Source organism: Wyeomyia smithii, chromosome 1, assembly GCF_029784165.1.
Source record: "Wyeomyia smithii strain HCP4-BCI-WySm-NY-G18 chromosome 1, ASM2978416v1, whole genome shotgun sequence".
Taxonomy (NCBI): Eukaryota; Metazoa; Arthropoda; class Insecta; order Diptera; family Culicidae; genus Wyeomyia; species Wyeomyia smithii.
This window is the reverse complement of record NC_073694.1, coordinates 161,896,353-161,913,089: the sequence shown is the minus strand read 5'-3', so window position 1 is coordinate 161,913,089 and position 16,737 is coordinate 161,896,353. Positions and strand designations below refer to the sequence as shown.

Genomic DNA, 16,737 nt, shown 5'->3' with positions numbered 1-16,737 from the left:
AAAAAATTAGGAAAAATGTAGGAATCGAACAGAATTGAAAAAAGTGCAAAAAAGTGGGTTTGTAGCTTAAAAAGTCATTTTTTCATAAATCACGTTTGGGCAACCTGAAAACAATTTTTCATAAAGTCGAAATGTTCTACAAAAATGCTATAAATAACATTATCTTTTAATTTAGAGCTGAGCACCTTGACATTTTTAACATCGATTTTTTTTGGGACACCCTAATGGTCAAGTACTTTAATTTCCTCCAGTAGTAAATATCGGAAAATATGTAAGAAAATTGAGTTCTTCAAAAGTTTTTCTGTTGAAAATTTACTTTCGGACAACACGGTTGGAAATAAGACTTATTTTAAACTTAAAATTATTTTGGCAAATTCAAACCTAATTTAGGGTTGAGTAAAAACAAAACACACGGAACTAAACAGATTGACTTAAACAGTCGAACATTAAGGATATTTTAAAAAAATTCAAAAGAGTGTTGAACACGTATTTGTCTTAGCATACTAAGTATTTTTTCATAGGTGGAGTGAATTTTGAGAATTTCTTTGGGGCTCCCCACAATAGTTCACTTGTTATCCCTCAGTACTAAATAAAAAAAAGTATTCAGAAAAAAATCGTCACGAACGGTGCACTCCGTTCTGAAAACATGCATTTCTTGGCAAACTTTGGAAGTTTCTGCTTCCTCACCTCATCCGGAGCATCTTGTACCTGAACTTGTACTAAACAGTGAAGAACAGTAGCTCCGGAAGCTCTCGGAAGTATCTGCGTGTACTTTCCCATCGTATTTTGCCATTCGTCACGATTTGAAGCCTTCTGCGCTTTGTATAGACTGTTCCGAAAATTATAAATACATCTTCTTTCTTGAATAAAATACAGGATTTTTCGGGTCATTTTATTCTGAAATATAGATAATAAGTGTTTTCTTTCCAGTTTCAATTCAAGTTGGGATTATTTTTCGTAGGATACGCGAGTTCTCTAACTTTTCTCTTAACACTACTCATAAGCTTTTGCACAGTGTGTTCTCCGACCATTTTTACCACTTTAAGCCAATCTTTTTTAAATTTTTCAACATTGTCCGCTGGTTTGACATATTTCCTCAGCTTTATCTTGGTCAAAGCCCAAAAAGTTTCAATAGGGCGAATTTCAGGGCAGTTTGGAGGATTCATCTCTATTGGGACACATGTGACATTATTTGTTTTATACCACTCTTTCACGTAAATTTTACCATTCATTGTGTCATTTGTAATGAATGGACGAGATATTTTCCCACATTCACAAATGGCCTGCCAAACCATTACCTTCTTGCCGAATTTTTCGGTGTAAATGGCCTTTACTCGTCCAGAGACATCCTTTCCCTTCGGTGATGTATAAAATTGCGGTCCTGGCAGAGTCTTATAATCCAGTTTTATGTAGGTTTCGTCATCCATGATAACACACCCCATTTCTTGGTCAGAAGTTTGTCATACAGCTTCCGAGCTCTCGGTTTCACAGATTCAGCTTGTTTTGGATTTCGTTTTGGCTGCTTCTGCTTCCGACGGGTCTGCAGACCCATTCTTCCTTTGGCACGCATAACGTTACTCGCCGAGGTTCCAAGCTTTCTCGCCACATCTCGTACTGATACTGAAGGATGCCGCTTGTAGTATTCCTTAACCTTTTTGTCCAGTGTGGGATCAACAGGCCCGGGTTTTCTACCACGTCTTGGGGCATCAGTTAATGTGCACTCTTCACAATACTTCCGCAATGCGGTTTGAACTGCTCCGACACTTATACCTTCTTCTCTGGCTAATTTTCCTATAGAAAGACCACTCACGGTGCCCCATTTGTGCACAATTCGCTTTCTTTGCTCAGGAGAAAGGCCACGCATTTTCAAAATTTCGCATTAAATGTTAGAAAAAATTACAGCATCTGTTTCTTTTGGATGTAATCAACAGGACGCAGCCAACGTTTGGTTGAATACTGCACGTTATTTGAAATGACGGTTGATCGTAAGTGTATTTATAATTATCGGAACGGTCTATACGTATTCAGTCCCTCCCGATCCTTGGCTCTCTGAACGAAATACTTGGGCAGATTCAACTTTTTGGTCACATCACTGACCGAAGCATTGGGATTTCATTTGAACGCTTTCAGGACACGTTTGTGAGGCCCGAGGTGCCACGGGGATGATACGATTAAACATGAACCACTGATACACGATTCAGCAGCTGCTTCACCAAGCAGCGTCTGAGTCGTTGTCAGACATAGCCATCGTATCGAATCCCTACCGTATTTTTTCCGGAAACGATAAATGAGTAGCGGATAGGTCCACTGTGATGGCCATATGGACAACGAGCAGGTTCCCGGTTAAGGAGGTTGTGTCAATCTCAAACGAAGAAAACGCTATTGCCAAGTTGAACGGAGTATTCTACTGCATTTCCTACACTCCGCCACGTTGGTCTTTCGAAGGGTTTACTCAGATGGTGGCCCTCGCAACCATGGAGCTGACAGGTCTAACGCTGTTGGTGGCTGCGGGTAACTTCAACGTTTGAGCTGTCGTGTGGGGAAGTTGCTGTACGAACCAGAAGCATAAAATCTTGTTGGATACTTTTGCAAAGCTCAACCTAGACCTGGCCAACGTTCGGACAAAAAGAACATTAAGAAGAAATAGTGCGGAGTTGATCATAGACGTGACGTCCTCCAAGACATGGCATTTCGATGCCGATGTATTTGTAGTTGCCACACTATCGCGAGTGTGCCTAGGATTCACAAACCTAGAAATGGAAGGCCACCGGTTTACTAGTGGACGGACGCGGTAATGGATCTCCGCAGTGCGTGCCTTTGTTCAACATGAAGGATGCAACGCGCGCGAGCCGAGGAACTTGTAGTAGATCGCCGTGCAGCATTCGAGTCTTCAACATCGGTGCGTAAAAGGCGCAAATAAAGCGAGCAAGAGGACTTGTTTCAATAGGCTATAAATACGCGAGTGCCAATACGAATCCGTGGGGTAACACCTACAAGATCGAAATGGCCAAGACCAAAGGCGTGTTGGCGCCTGATGATCATCGAGGGACGCTATTCATGCCACGAGTCAAGTCCATGACCTCCGGCAGTCCGGTCTCACGTCCGATGTTCAGTATCTCAGACACAGACCATTCAACCAATTAGACATTCAATCCGTAAGAGATGACAACCGTGTTGAGGTTGAGAGGAAGGAAGAGCTACGAATGAGGAACTCATTGCTCCTTAAAGGTGAGCAAGGCACCGGAACTGGATGGAATCCCGAACCTGGCCATCGAGCCGCCCAGTAAAGTCGCCTCCGGCATGTTCCAGGTAGTCATGCAGAAGAGCCTGGGTAACTGCCTCTTACCGGGGAAAAGGAAGCGACATAAACTAGTCTTATTATCGTAGGAAACCGCCAGGGAACCCATCGGAATAAAGACCCATCTGTCTGCTAGACACTGCCGGCAAGGTGCTTGAGAGGATTATCCTCAACAGACCGGAAAGGTAAGGTAGTCACTGCGTTCAACAGAGCCAGCTGGACTCCATCCATGTTTCGATGTCGTCGTTCAAGATTTTGGATAATTACATCCGGAATCGAATACTAGATTACAGCATGAAACAAGGTCCGAAGTGCATCTCAATTGCTACAAAAGTACCGCAAGATTCCATTCTGGTCCCGGTGTTGTGGAATGTCAAATACGACGGAGTGTTGAAGCTGAAGGCCCTTGAAGCAATTCGCATCTTGTCGATCCAGGAAGATAAGGGTTTGAGACTAAAGGTGTTTCTCTTGGCTTCGGTTAAATTTAACCCCACTCCCTAAATTGTCTTCTCAGGTGTGTTGTCCAGCTACTTTGAAAAAAATAAAACGGTACGCTTTTGATCCTGATCATTAATAGAACATTCGTTTCAACCGCGATTCTTTTACCGTTTAATTGGTTCAGAGTTTTTTCCGATGTCCCGATGAAAGAGATGAGTATTTTTCAGGTGCTTGCGTGAATCAATTCGCGGCGTTACTTTTCAGGTGACGCTATTTTTTCCAATTTTTGAAAAACTGACAGCGACAAAAATACAATGTAAACAATACACTCTAAATTACTTCCACTAAAATTTTCAAGAACAAATTCACAATGGGTAATTTTCTGCGGCGTTTTTTGCCGGTAATGCAATTTGATTTGGAACACTCTTGACTGTTAAAAATGCACCAAAGTTGTCAGAGTAGTTAATAAAAAAAGTAAAAAAAATGTAAAAAAAAATAAATCAAAACATGGCGAAAAATAAAACGTCATCACAATTTCAAAAAGTTAGAGGTTATGTTTAGTAAAAGTATCAAAATATTAAAAACAGTGTCAATAAAATACTAGAAACTAGTTAAATATATTTAAAATGGTTATTATTATTTAAGTAACAATATACAGTTAAAAAGTGTATCACAATAGGTGCCAAAAGTGTACAAAAACTTAGACAAAGACAAAGATACTGTTGAAAATCCTCATCTCGCTTGAATATGTCGAAAAACATTTTAAAAAGAGCCGAACAGAGTAAAATAAGGTATGAGGCATCCAAAAAATGTCAACCAAGCATCGAATATTACACTGATAGACAAAAGAGGGAAAAAATGTGGCCCCAAAGCTCAAACCGGAAAAAATGACAGATTATAGCTATTTAAATATTCCTGTGAATTTTGATGCCCCTAGCCATTTCAGGTACGGGACAAAAGCTCCCACCAACTCCAACGCAAACGTTAACCGTGCGCATTCTTTCACTGTTGAATCGGTGGAGACGCTAAGTTAATTATTCGACAGCCTTCTAGGGAACGAGCTTAGAGGGAAATATAGATCTAGAGCTTGATAGTAATATTCTAAAGAAAAACTTTCTTCTACAAAGTTGTTACATATGATGAAGCGCACATTTTCCTGTAATCACAAATTAGGGTGACCCAAAATTTTGGAATCCCCCGATTCAACAGTGAAAGGAGGCGTACGGTTAACGTTCGCGTTGGAGTAGGTGGGAGCTTTTGTCACGTAACTGAAATGGCTAGGACCACCAAAGTTCACAGGAATGGTTAAATAGCTATAATATTTCATTTATTTCCAGTTTGAGCTCTAAGGCAAAACCTGTGTTGACCAGTGATATCAAAATAAATGTTTTTACGAGCTACTCCAACACTATTTGCTAAAAAGTATCAAATATATATGTGTGAATGTGTATAACTTGTAGAAAAAAATCGAAACGAGTGTTTAGCAAAATGTTAATGTTTTACGTAAGGTTCGCCTAGTTTAATCAGTTTTCATTGCAGGTGCGTCAGGAAGTTGATTATATTCTACAGAACTTAAAATTACCACTTCCTGAAAATAAATTTAGAACTTCATGCTGAACTATATACTTGATCATTATTTGCTTATTTATCTAGGAGTGAACATAAAAAATACGTTAATAAATAAAGCAACCATAAGTGTGGCTGAAATTTTACTCAAGTTAGCCACTATTTTGATTTAAAGGTATAATCTGTCAATGTTTGGAAATTATAAATGACGAAATTCTTGCTCACTCACCTACAGGCCTGTCAGCATTCATGATGGCCTGACATTCCAATAAACGTTGGAAGAAGTACAGACTTACGTTCTTGGAAACCTGAAGTTTACTGAAAAACGAGACTAATTTAAGAAACGAGGTAAAAACACGTTTTCCTATAGTTTTGATTGCAGGTGATACAGATCGGACTCGATCATATAAGATTCAATTATATGTAATTTTAGACTCGATTATTTGTATATAGTAGTATTTTTTTTAGAATTTCAAGGCAACATCCATGAAATACGTAACGTTTGATGTGAAGGGAGGGGAGTTGTCAGACAAAGACAAATTTAAATGAACATAACATTTAAAATAAATGTATGTGTGTATGTGTGAAGGTAAACTAATCGGTTGGTTATTGTTTCACTCATTGCTAATTTACCGTTTTTTCTACGTTTTCCGGATTATTCCTGTGCGAATTACTGCCCTGTGGACGCACCTTATTGCAACTCATCGGTGCCATTTGGAGTACAACGTTTTTCAGTGATCATTAGGGAAGAATCGCCAAAAAACTACGCTACCGTAAGCTTGATCGTCGATTTCGCGAAAAAGCAATGGAGTCGGTTTGTTGTGCTTGTGCCTGCGGCTTAGAAAAGCCAGATGAAATATTGTGCAGTGGCTTCTGCAAGTCTTCTTTCCACCTGAAGTGTGCTCACATGTCAGCAGAAACGCGGGATGCTGTAGCTAGTTGTTCCCAATTGTTTTGGATGTGCAAAGCTTGCACTAAAATGATGGCAAACGCTTGTTTTCGTCAAGCGATCACATCCACAAACATCGCTATGCAGTCAATTGCCGACGAGCAGAACAAAGTGCTGGATGAGCTGAGGAAAGAAGTCGCATTAAACACTGCAAAAATCAATACAATACTTGAGCGAACGCCGCTGCCAACTACACCTCATCTTCCTAGATCGCAGCTCACGTTAAACCTGCGTAAAAGGCCACGATTATTAATTCCTGACGAATCACCGCAGCGCGTGAATACTTGTGAAGGTACCAAAGATATCGAAGCAGATGATGCAATACCGTTGGCTGCTGCTAGAAAGGATCAGCTTTTTTGGTTATACCTGTCTGGTTTCGATCCTAAAGCAACAGTGCAACAAGTAGAAAAACTCGTGAGAAACAACTTGAACACTGACAAGGCTGTACAAGTCGTTAAACTAGTTCCTAAAGGAAAATCACTTGACGAACTCACATTTGTCTCCTTTAAAGCTGGTGTCGATACACAGCTGAAAGATTTAGCTCTATCAAAATCGACATGGCAAAAAGGTATTGTTTTCCGACAATTTGACTCCCAACGCACTTCGAACACGCGCGTTCCCTTTCGCTTCCAATCAACATCAGAGAGGAATCGATCGTAACGTCACCGCATTATCTCCATTTAGCTACCGCCACTTAGATGATTCTACTGCTCTCAACGAACAAATAACAAACCTTTCGCACAACGATACATTATGTCCAGCTGATCGAATTTCGAATCAAAATAAACAAGATCACATTGTTCCCGCTATCGCAAATCGCTCTTTGACTTTCTACCAACAAAACGTGCGTGGCCTCCGTACAAAAACCAATAAATTACTGCTGGCCCTGTCTCTGTGTGACTATGACGTCATCGCCCTTACTGAAACTTGGTTGCACCATGATATCCGCAATTCGGAACTTACACACAATTATGCCATTTATCGATGTGATAGAAACACACAGACCAGCCAGCACAGGCGCGGCGGAGGAGTTCTTATTGCCGTTAAGAATGAATTTCGTAGCACTGCTGTTTGTGTCGCAGACAGCGATCAGCTGGAGCAGGTTATTGTTCGAATCTCGTTAGAAAAATTTGATTTAATTGCCTGCAGTGTGTATCTGCCACCGAACAGTGAGCCCGCGCTCTATGAGCTTCATGCGCAATGCGTGCAAAAGCTTGTCGATGAAGAGAGTGAACGCAATTTGGTTTTGATTGTTGGAGACTATAATTTGCCTCACTTAAGTTGGGTACGCGATGAATGTTTAAACTGTATGTTACCGATAAATGCCTCGTCTGAGCAGGAGATGGTTCTAGTTGAATCAGTTTTATCGACCGGACTGCTCCAAATAAACAATGTAACGAATTTCAATGGAAGACTGCTCGATTTAGCATTCATTAATGATAGTAGCCGAGTGGTATTACTGGAGCCACCGTTACCATTGCTGCCTATTGACCAACACCATCGTCCTTTCGCTATAACATTTGAGGTTGCCTATGATGAGAGAGACGATTTTAATGTTACGAGCCCACTCAATTTCGATTTTAACCGATGTGACTTTGAGTTGTTAAACAGACTGTTTGCTGAGACTCGCTGGGAGGAAATTCTTTCTGACTGCAATGCTGATGATGCTGTTGTACGATTTTACGAGCATGTCTACGATATTCTGCGCGGGGCTGTGCCTACAAAGCAACAATTTGGTCAACGTGTCCGTAAACAACCGTGGTGGAACAACCAGCTACAGCATCTGCGAAACCGACTCCGCAAGGCAAGGAAAAAGTTTTTTAGGTGGAGAGATGAAAGGCACAAAGCTGAGCTGCGTGACATTGAGAGCGAATACAACTCTTTGCATGCGCACTGCTTTCGCTGCTATATTCGCCGCGTGGAATACAACATCAAACATGACCCTGCATCGTTTTGGGCGTACATAAGGAACCGGAAGCAACAAGGCGGAATTCCTCAACGTGTGCGTTACCTGGACACTGCAGCCGAAACCCCGCTAGAGGCAGCAAACTTGTTCTCATCCTTCTTTCGAACTGTGCAAAGTACAAACTTACCACCTTCGTCTGAAGAGTATTTGAGCAGTTTGCCGCTGTTCGACTTGAACATGCCGCTTTTCAACTTTTCGCTTACTGATGTGACGTCGAAGCTGCGATCTATTGATGGATCGAAAAGCGCCGGACCGGACAGACTGCCGCCTCTACTTTTTAAAAACTGTGCTGCGACGCTCGCTATTCCTGCATCGATTATTTTCAACTTATCGATGTCGGAAGGAAATTTCCCGAGTGTGTGGAAGACTGCTGCTATTACACCCGTACATAAAGCAGGTAGTATGAACGACGTCTCAAACTACCGAGGAATTTCGATTTTGAGTTGTTTGCCAAAGGTTTTCGAAAGTCTTATCCACGACTCGCTTTACCCGAAAATACATCATATGATTTCGGAATACCAGCACGGATTTGTTAAAAAACGTTCGACAGTTACCAACATGATTGCCTATGTTTCTGCTTTGACGAGAGCGCTCGAAAAGCGCCAGCAAGTTGACGCCGTTTACGTTGATTTTGCTAAAGCTTTCGATAGAGTGCCACACCTTCTGATGGTTACCAAGCTGCAAAAAATGGGATTTCCTTCATGGCTGACTCAGTGGATACTGTCGTATCTAACCGATCGAAATGCTTTTGTACGTGTGCATGGTACTAATTCACTTCCATTTGAAATTCGATCAGGTTTGCCCCAAGGAAGTCACTTGGGCCCACTGCTATTCATTCTTTTTGCAAACGATCTGTGTTCAACTATAAAATCTCCAAAGTACATGTTCGCGGATGATCTAAAGTTTTATCGTGTTATATCATCGAGAGTTGACTGTTGTGCTATACAATCCGACATAGATTCGCTGCTGAATTGGTGTACAATGAACGGAATGGAAGTGAATGTGCAGAAGTGTAACGTCATCTCATTCTGCAGAAATAGGCAAACTACTCTGTTTGATTATAAGATGGAAATAGCCAGTATTACTCGAGTAAGCACCGTGAAAGACTTGGGTATTCTCCTGGACTACAAACTGTGTTTCGCTCAGCATGTTGCAGTTACTACTGCTAAAGCATATGCTGTGTTAGGTTTCATCAAAAGGAACACGCAGCAGTTTGATGATATTTATTGTCTGAAGTCCCTCTACTGTGCGCTAGTCCGCAGTATACTCGAGTACGGAGTACTTGTTTGGTCACCTTATTACGCTGTTCAGATCAACAGGATCGAACGATTCCAGCGTCAGTTTGTACGGTACGCACTGAGAATGTTGCCTTGGGAGGATCCAATACGTCTACCGCCCTATGAACACCGATGTGCCCTCATACAGCTGCCCACTCTGGCGAATAGGAGAAGTTTGCTGCAACGTTTATTTATTTTCGATCTTCTGGGAAACAATATTGACAGCACCGAGCTACTAGAACGAGTTCATCTCAACGTACCATCTAGAATTACTAGACGATCGGATTTTTTGAGACTACCTATGCATCGCACTTTATTTGGCCAAAACGATCCAATTGAACTATGTTGTCGTGCATTTAACGTTGTGTCTGAATTTTATGACTTTGGTATAACCAGGACCGCTTTTAAATCTAGAATAAGTTAATATTAATATTAAGAACTGTCTGTACGATTTTATCGAAGACCAGTAAATTAATAAAATAAAAAAGAAACAAATTAAAATTTTAAAGTTTTTAAAATATTTTAAATTTTTCAAATATTTAGATATTTAAAAAAGTGAGTTGTCTGATCAAAGTTTGTCTTTCTATTTGACTGTAATTTCATTAGAAAAAACTACAATATTTTTTTGTTGTAGGAAATATGTTTTCTGATTTTTCATCAAAAAAAAAATGCTTCTTTTTTAACGAAAAACAACAAACTATGTATGTAATATGAATAAAAAAAAAATCTACCTGTACTAGATTTTAATCAAATTTTTTGCAATTTTATTAAATGTCTCTGAGAAAATTTCAATTTGAATGCTTTTATTTTCCATTGCATTTTTTTTCCAACAGTTTATTATTTTTCAAACAATTTCCAGCATTTAATTCTTTAGGTAATAATTTCAAAGTCGTCGCATAGTTTTTGAGTGTTTTGGAGAAATTTTTGGAAGAAAGAACCCTCTAAATAGCTGCTCTCTATTTTTTTACGAACTTCAAGTTTATAGAATTGCTTCGAAAATCAAACTTTCACCAACTCCGGAATCGGAGGGCTGTCAATCCCGAACATGTAATTAATGTCATATATTGCAAATTTCCGCTGGAATGCGAATTGCAGACAACTTGTACGTCAGATTTATCGTATACCAGCACACGAGAGTGAGCGCGATAGACTGTATAGATACGATTAACAGAGGCATTCTGTCGCGTTTGCTCTGTCGACTAGTATACGATCACTCCGACTTGCACGTTGTCTGTAATACGCGTTTCGGATGCAATCAGAAATAATGTTATAATTGTCATAACTGTCATAAATGTCATACAGGTCATAACTGTCATAAATGTCATACAGGTCATATATGCCATAAAGGTCTTAAATGTCTGATTTGTCACAAATATCATAAATGTCCTAAATGTCCTAAATGTCATAAATGACATAAATGTCATAAATGTCATTAATGTCATAAGTGTCATAAATGTCATAAATGTCATAAATGTCAAAAATGTCATAAATATCATAAATGTCATAAATGTCATAAATGTCATAAATGTCATAAATGTCATAAATGTCATAAATGTCATAAATATCATAAATGTCATAAATGTCATAAATGTCCTAAATGTCATAAAGGTCATAAATGTCATAAATGTCATAAATGTCATAAATGTCATAAAGGTCATAAATGTCATAAATGTCATAAATGTCATGAATGTCATGAATGTCATAAATGTCATAAATGTCATAAATGTCATAAAGGTCATAAATGTCATAAATGTCATAAATGACATAAATGTCCTAAATGTCCAAATGTCCTAAATGTCCTAAATGTCCGAAATGTCCTAAATGTCCTAAATGTCCTAAATGTCCTAAATGTCCTAAATGTCCTAAATGTCCTAAATGTCCTAAATGTCCTAAATGTCCTAAATGTCCTAAATGTCCTAAATGTCCTAAATGTCATAAATGTCTCAAATGTCATGTCTCAAACATCATAAATGTCATAAATATCATATATCATAAATGTTATAATAGTCATAAATGTCATAAATGTCATAAATGTCATAAATGTCATAAATGCCATAAATGTCATAAAAAACATGAATAGCATAAACATCATAAATATCATAACTGTTATTAATCAAACAAATTCCATAAATGTTATAAATATCATACATGTCACAAATGCCATAAATGGTGTAAATGTCATCCAATATGTACAAATGAAGAAAAATAGTAAGTATAGTGTTGACAACGTCAGAAATGTCAGAAATATCAAGAGTTTTGAATAAAAAAATATCGAAAATGTAAAAAATTCAAAAAATGTCAGATATAAAAAATGACGAAATTGTCAAAATTTTCATCAAACGAACTATTGAATCCAAGATTTTTTTTATGCTCACCCTCACCCGGAATTGGACCGGAAATCAATCGATGAGCAACCACTCTACGGGAGGCCACTGATTTACACTTCCCGGTTGTCTCATTTTCAGCGAATCAACATTCCAAAATTCAACCCCAAAATAATCATTTGTTTTCGTTACTCGTTGTTGTAACGACAGTCCAGTCGAGGAAGAAAAATCCCACCATCGAGCGGCGCATAACTCGCTCACAATGAGTGTGCGAATGGAAGATTTATGTATTCAACCGGAGGAAACTGAAGCGCCCCATCAATATTCATGACGAAGACGCCGTTTTGACTGCCGGTGCACCGTGTGTGTGTATGTGTGTGTTGTAAGAGTGCACTGGAGCAGCGAACTCATCATTGGCGACTGACCATTTTAGGGAACTTGAAACTACGAGGAGACAACGTTGACAGGCAATATCAACAACAACAACGTTGAAACGAAAATACTCATAATTCCTCGCAGAATGCTGATTTTTACCATTAGGATGGTTTGGAACGTCAAACGGATAAAAGCGAAGTGAAATAAGCAGGAGAATCCGTTGTTTATGGTGCTTGGTTTCCATTTGTTGTCTGTGCTTGAGTTTTCGCTAACGCGCATAATTTCATCAATTCGATGCGATTTAAATTCTGCAAGCTCGCAGCAAGGCAGTTAAGTTGTAGTGCATTTCACTGAGTTACCAATAAAAAAAGTACTGGTGAATTCAGTGATTGACGATGCATTTATTTGGGGTGATGTTTTCATTTTGGCTTGAGATGACTGAGCAAAAGCACGGATTTTGGTTTCATACTTCCGTGAGTGCTTGTTGCATGTTGGGTAGCAAGAAAACCGTACATTTTCTTTCTCTCAATTACAATGATTCGAAATGTCTGGTAGTAAACTTGACATTATGGCCTGCAAGCAGCACGCGAGTACCTTGATGAGTTTGCATTTCAGAGAAGAGAGGGGAAACAACACAGTGAGGGCGAAGGAAAGGCGGCTACCACTCTGTACTATGACTTAAGTGGGAACTCGCAAATCAATCATAGAGCATATAAAACAATGACAACTAACTTAATCGCGCTAATATGCGATGATGCTGCTTCTGCTGCTGCTATTGCTGGTGATGAGCAAAACGGCGGAATTACCGTGAAGGCCATACCGAATAGCAAAAGTCTGAGTTCAGCCCTCTAGCAGGCCCCAAACGCACGCGCAGACACACAACGCTGTGTGGTCTGTGTAGCAGGTTCGCGTGCTTGAAAATTAAACAGAATCATCAGGTCAAGGTCGGGAAGCATCGAACCCCAATTCGGGATGCTACAGCTATTTGTAGAATCGCCGAGCGATTCGAGTATCGAGGCAAAGAAGAAGCGCTCAACTAGAACTTAGCGAAACAGGAAAACGGCGGGCGGGTTGTATTTTGTGTAAATTATACCACACCGGCAGCGGAAATTTAGTAGTGCTGTGTGCTGTGGATGTCGACATTTGGATGGATGAAAATATTTGCTGGGATGATTAGGCGCTTCGGCGCTTGTAATCGAAAGGAAATAACTAATTATTTGCTTAAGCCTAAACAAGGCTAAACATCACATAATTGAGTTTAGTTTTTATTATATTCTAAATGTGTTAATTATGTGCGATTTTAAGCTGTAATAGTTGCGGAAGTTATTGTAATATACTGTCCTTCCTTAAGTGCAGTGAACTTTTTTACCAAGAAGCAATTATTACTATTTGAAATACAGGTAATGGTTGCATAAAAGGTTGAACAAGTTTTCTAGAACCAGCTGATTTACGACTTAACACCCGGAATAAGAGCACAATCGGAACAATGGGCTAGATAAAAGTAACCGCCTCCGAAGAAGCCGAACCCGGTCCTATCTGCTGCTATGGTTTTAGCATCGGTTTTCTGGGATGCAAAAGGAGCGGTTTTCTGGGATGCTACTGGGGCATTTAAATGATGGAATTGGAAAGAAACGATCGCTCTTTGTGAATGAATTGTAAATCGAGTTACTGAACCTAACTCTTTTCCCCAGAATTGGAAGTTCCTCATTTCCACACTTGAAAAATATGAATCGATGGCAGAAGATTTGGTCAGTGGTAGACCGTCCTTCCATGAAGCCGGCCTGGTAACTTTCTAAATCTGCTGGCTAATAGTGACAGGCGTTGGAAGATGACCTGGGAAAACACTTTGTAGGCGGCATTTAGGACTGTGATCGCTCGATACTTCTCGCAGTCTAGTTTGTCGCCCTTCTTGTAGATGGGGCACATGACCCCTTATTTACACTCCTCCGGTAGCCATTCTGTCTCTCAGATCTCGACGGTCATTTTGTCGGGGCCTATTTTCATAGGTTCCGCTCCGTTGCCGTGCTTTTTTGGTAGATTTGTTGTTCTTGAGTTGCCAGATCGCATCCTTAACTTCACGTATTGTTTGAGGAGGGGCATCATCGTCGTTCATTGCACCGATCACGTCTCCTCCGCTCCTGTTGTGACTTGTGTTGTGTCAAGAAGTTGTCGCCATGTTGCTCGGTGATTCACCAGTTTCCCAGGCGGTGCCATCGTTCACGCTGTGCCCCTCTATTTCAGGTGCCGGAAGGGTTGCTAAAGAGAAACCGCTCACATGATACCTGACGACGAAACCAGCCCCGCGCAGTTTATTGACTATCGCCAGGTATGTGATGGGTTTCTCTCTAATCAGTGCGTTCGATGCATGGTTCATGCGTCTTCGTCATTCTCCGTTGTCTGTACTTTACCTTGTTGTCTGTATCCCCGAAATACGTACGTAGCATATCACTTGTGCTTCGATCAATTGCGTCAATTTATCTGTTGTCATGCATGGTCTGTCATAGCTGTTCTTGATCGACGAAGTCAAGGAAGATTTGATGTGTGGGCACGTTATTTAAACGACATTTCCCAAAAATCCATCGGAATGAAAAGATCTGCTCCGTGGTGGCGCTTTGTACTGGCCCACAAACTCTTGGTCAAAGGTGACAAAAGACGGAACAGGATCTACAAGAGTTGGTGGCATTGATAAGCGAGATGCCGCGGCAGTTGCGGCACTCCAGCTTGTCACCCTTTTTGCAGATGGGTCTTCTCGTCTCGTCTGGCAGCTTTTTCTCCTCTCAAATCCTGGAACTGACCGAGTGAAGCACGTCAATCAGCGCCTATCTACCATGCTCAAAGAGCTCGTTCGGCAGTCCGTCCTTACCGGCGGCTTTGTTGTTCCTTAGCTTCCTGATCTTACAACGAACTTCATGAACATAGGGGGCTGGTACTCGTTCATTTATTACTGGTGCTCCTAGGTTAGTTCCTGTTCCTCTTTTGCTTGTTGTATCGCCATTCAGGTTGTTCATCAAAGTACTCCTCTTATCTGTCGACGCTGGCATCCGTGAGAAGTTTCCCATCTACATGTTATCTTGCGGCACATAGCCTCTGCGGGACTGATCCTCTCCCTAGTGCTTCTTCCGTCTGAGAACCGTGGTCATGTCGTTCCGTGCTCGTTTGTTGCCCAAGAATATCGCCAAGGTCCGGTTCTTCTCAGTCTCCGCCGCCTCGCATTTTTCGTCATACCAGTCGCGTCCGTCACTCGGTGCCTCCATTCCAATTGTCGCCGTCGTGGCCTCGGTGTGCGGGTTGTGCAGGCCGATCACCGATTTGTACATTTCTCTCTTCCACCCCGGACGTTGAGCGATCTACAGTAGAGATGGTCGGGTATGGGAAATTTGTTACCCGTACCCGACTAATCGAAAATTTTCAAACCCGTACCCGACCCGTACCCGAAAGAAAAAAACGCCGAAATTGCTTGAGCCCGACCCGTCCTGGAAAAATACCTGGGTACCTCGCACGTTATATGCACTGATTGTCATATGTGGTTTCTCGAGATGATGGCCGGAGTTAGACAAGAAATTAATGTAAACGAATGTTAATGAACCCAGAGTTCCAGGCGGATGGTCCACTATAAGGAGGGGTCCATTATTGAAAGTGCATGTCTGGTAAAGTTTAAAAAAACGACGAGTTTTATGTGAACATCGCAGCAAACTGAAATCTAAATATTATAATAAGGTCAAAGTTAATATTGTTTATAACTTGAGACAAATTTAATAATTCTTTTGCATTTGCCGAAAACCTGGTCAAAGTGCAAACTATGCTATCGGTGTCATATCTCATATACATATTTGCTTCGTACCAAACATCTCAATGCACAGTGGGGAATCGGTGGCCACCCGCCTGAAATTTTTTTTTACGTCAGCTGTTTCATAATATTTTTCCATTGTTGCTATAAAATTCAAGGCCTTTAATCCAAAATTTGGGTACAATATCATGAGATCTGATTTTTTTTAGACTTTTCGAAGTTTGGCATACTGACGTTTTTTGACATATGTTTTTATAAAAAATCATTACTTTAAAATACTCCGCAGCCTTAATGATAGCTTGTTTTTTTGGCGTCCAAGAAAAAATTTATTTGTAGTTAGTGTGTATTCCCTTTTTTTTTTTTTTTTGATTTGAAAAAACCTTTTTTTTCGCTAAATTTGGTTGATTTGAGGGGTTGTGCCAAAGCTACGTAATTTATTTCTGTGAGAAGGACGCCATGTGGCGTTGCTTGTGGTTGTAGAAATAATTCTATTTAATAATGAAGTAAGGGGAAAAGTGCCAAAATCAATAAAAATTAGGTCATGTGCTTCATGGACGGCCTCAAATAAAAAATGGAATGAAGATTGGTGTTCAACACCCCAAAATTAAGTAAATACCATATTTTTGTCACATTTATCCACACTTTTTTGCTTAGCCAGCCTTTGTATTAAGTTGACTTACTGTACAATGCTCCGCGGTATCCCTGACAGATATGAAAAAAAGCCCGGCAAAAATTCCAATTACCTTAAAACGGTTGC

General features: G+C 40.3%; 1 protein-coding gene across 3 annotated transcripts in view; it reads left to right on the top strand.

The window, feature by feature from the left end:
- Window positions 1-16,737, top strand: part of LOC129728938 (uncharacterized protein DDB_G0283357-like) — a 280,035-nt gene that overhangs the window by 11,778 nt on the left and 251,520 nt on the right. The window lies entirely within an intron of this gene.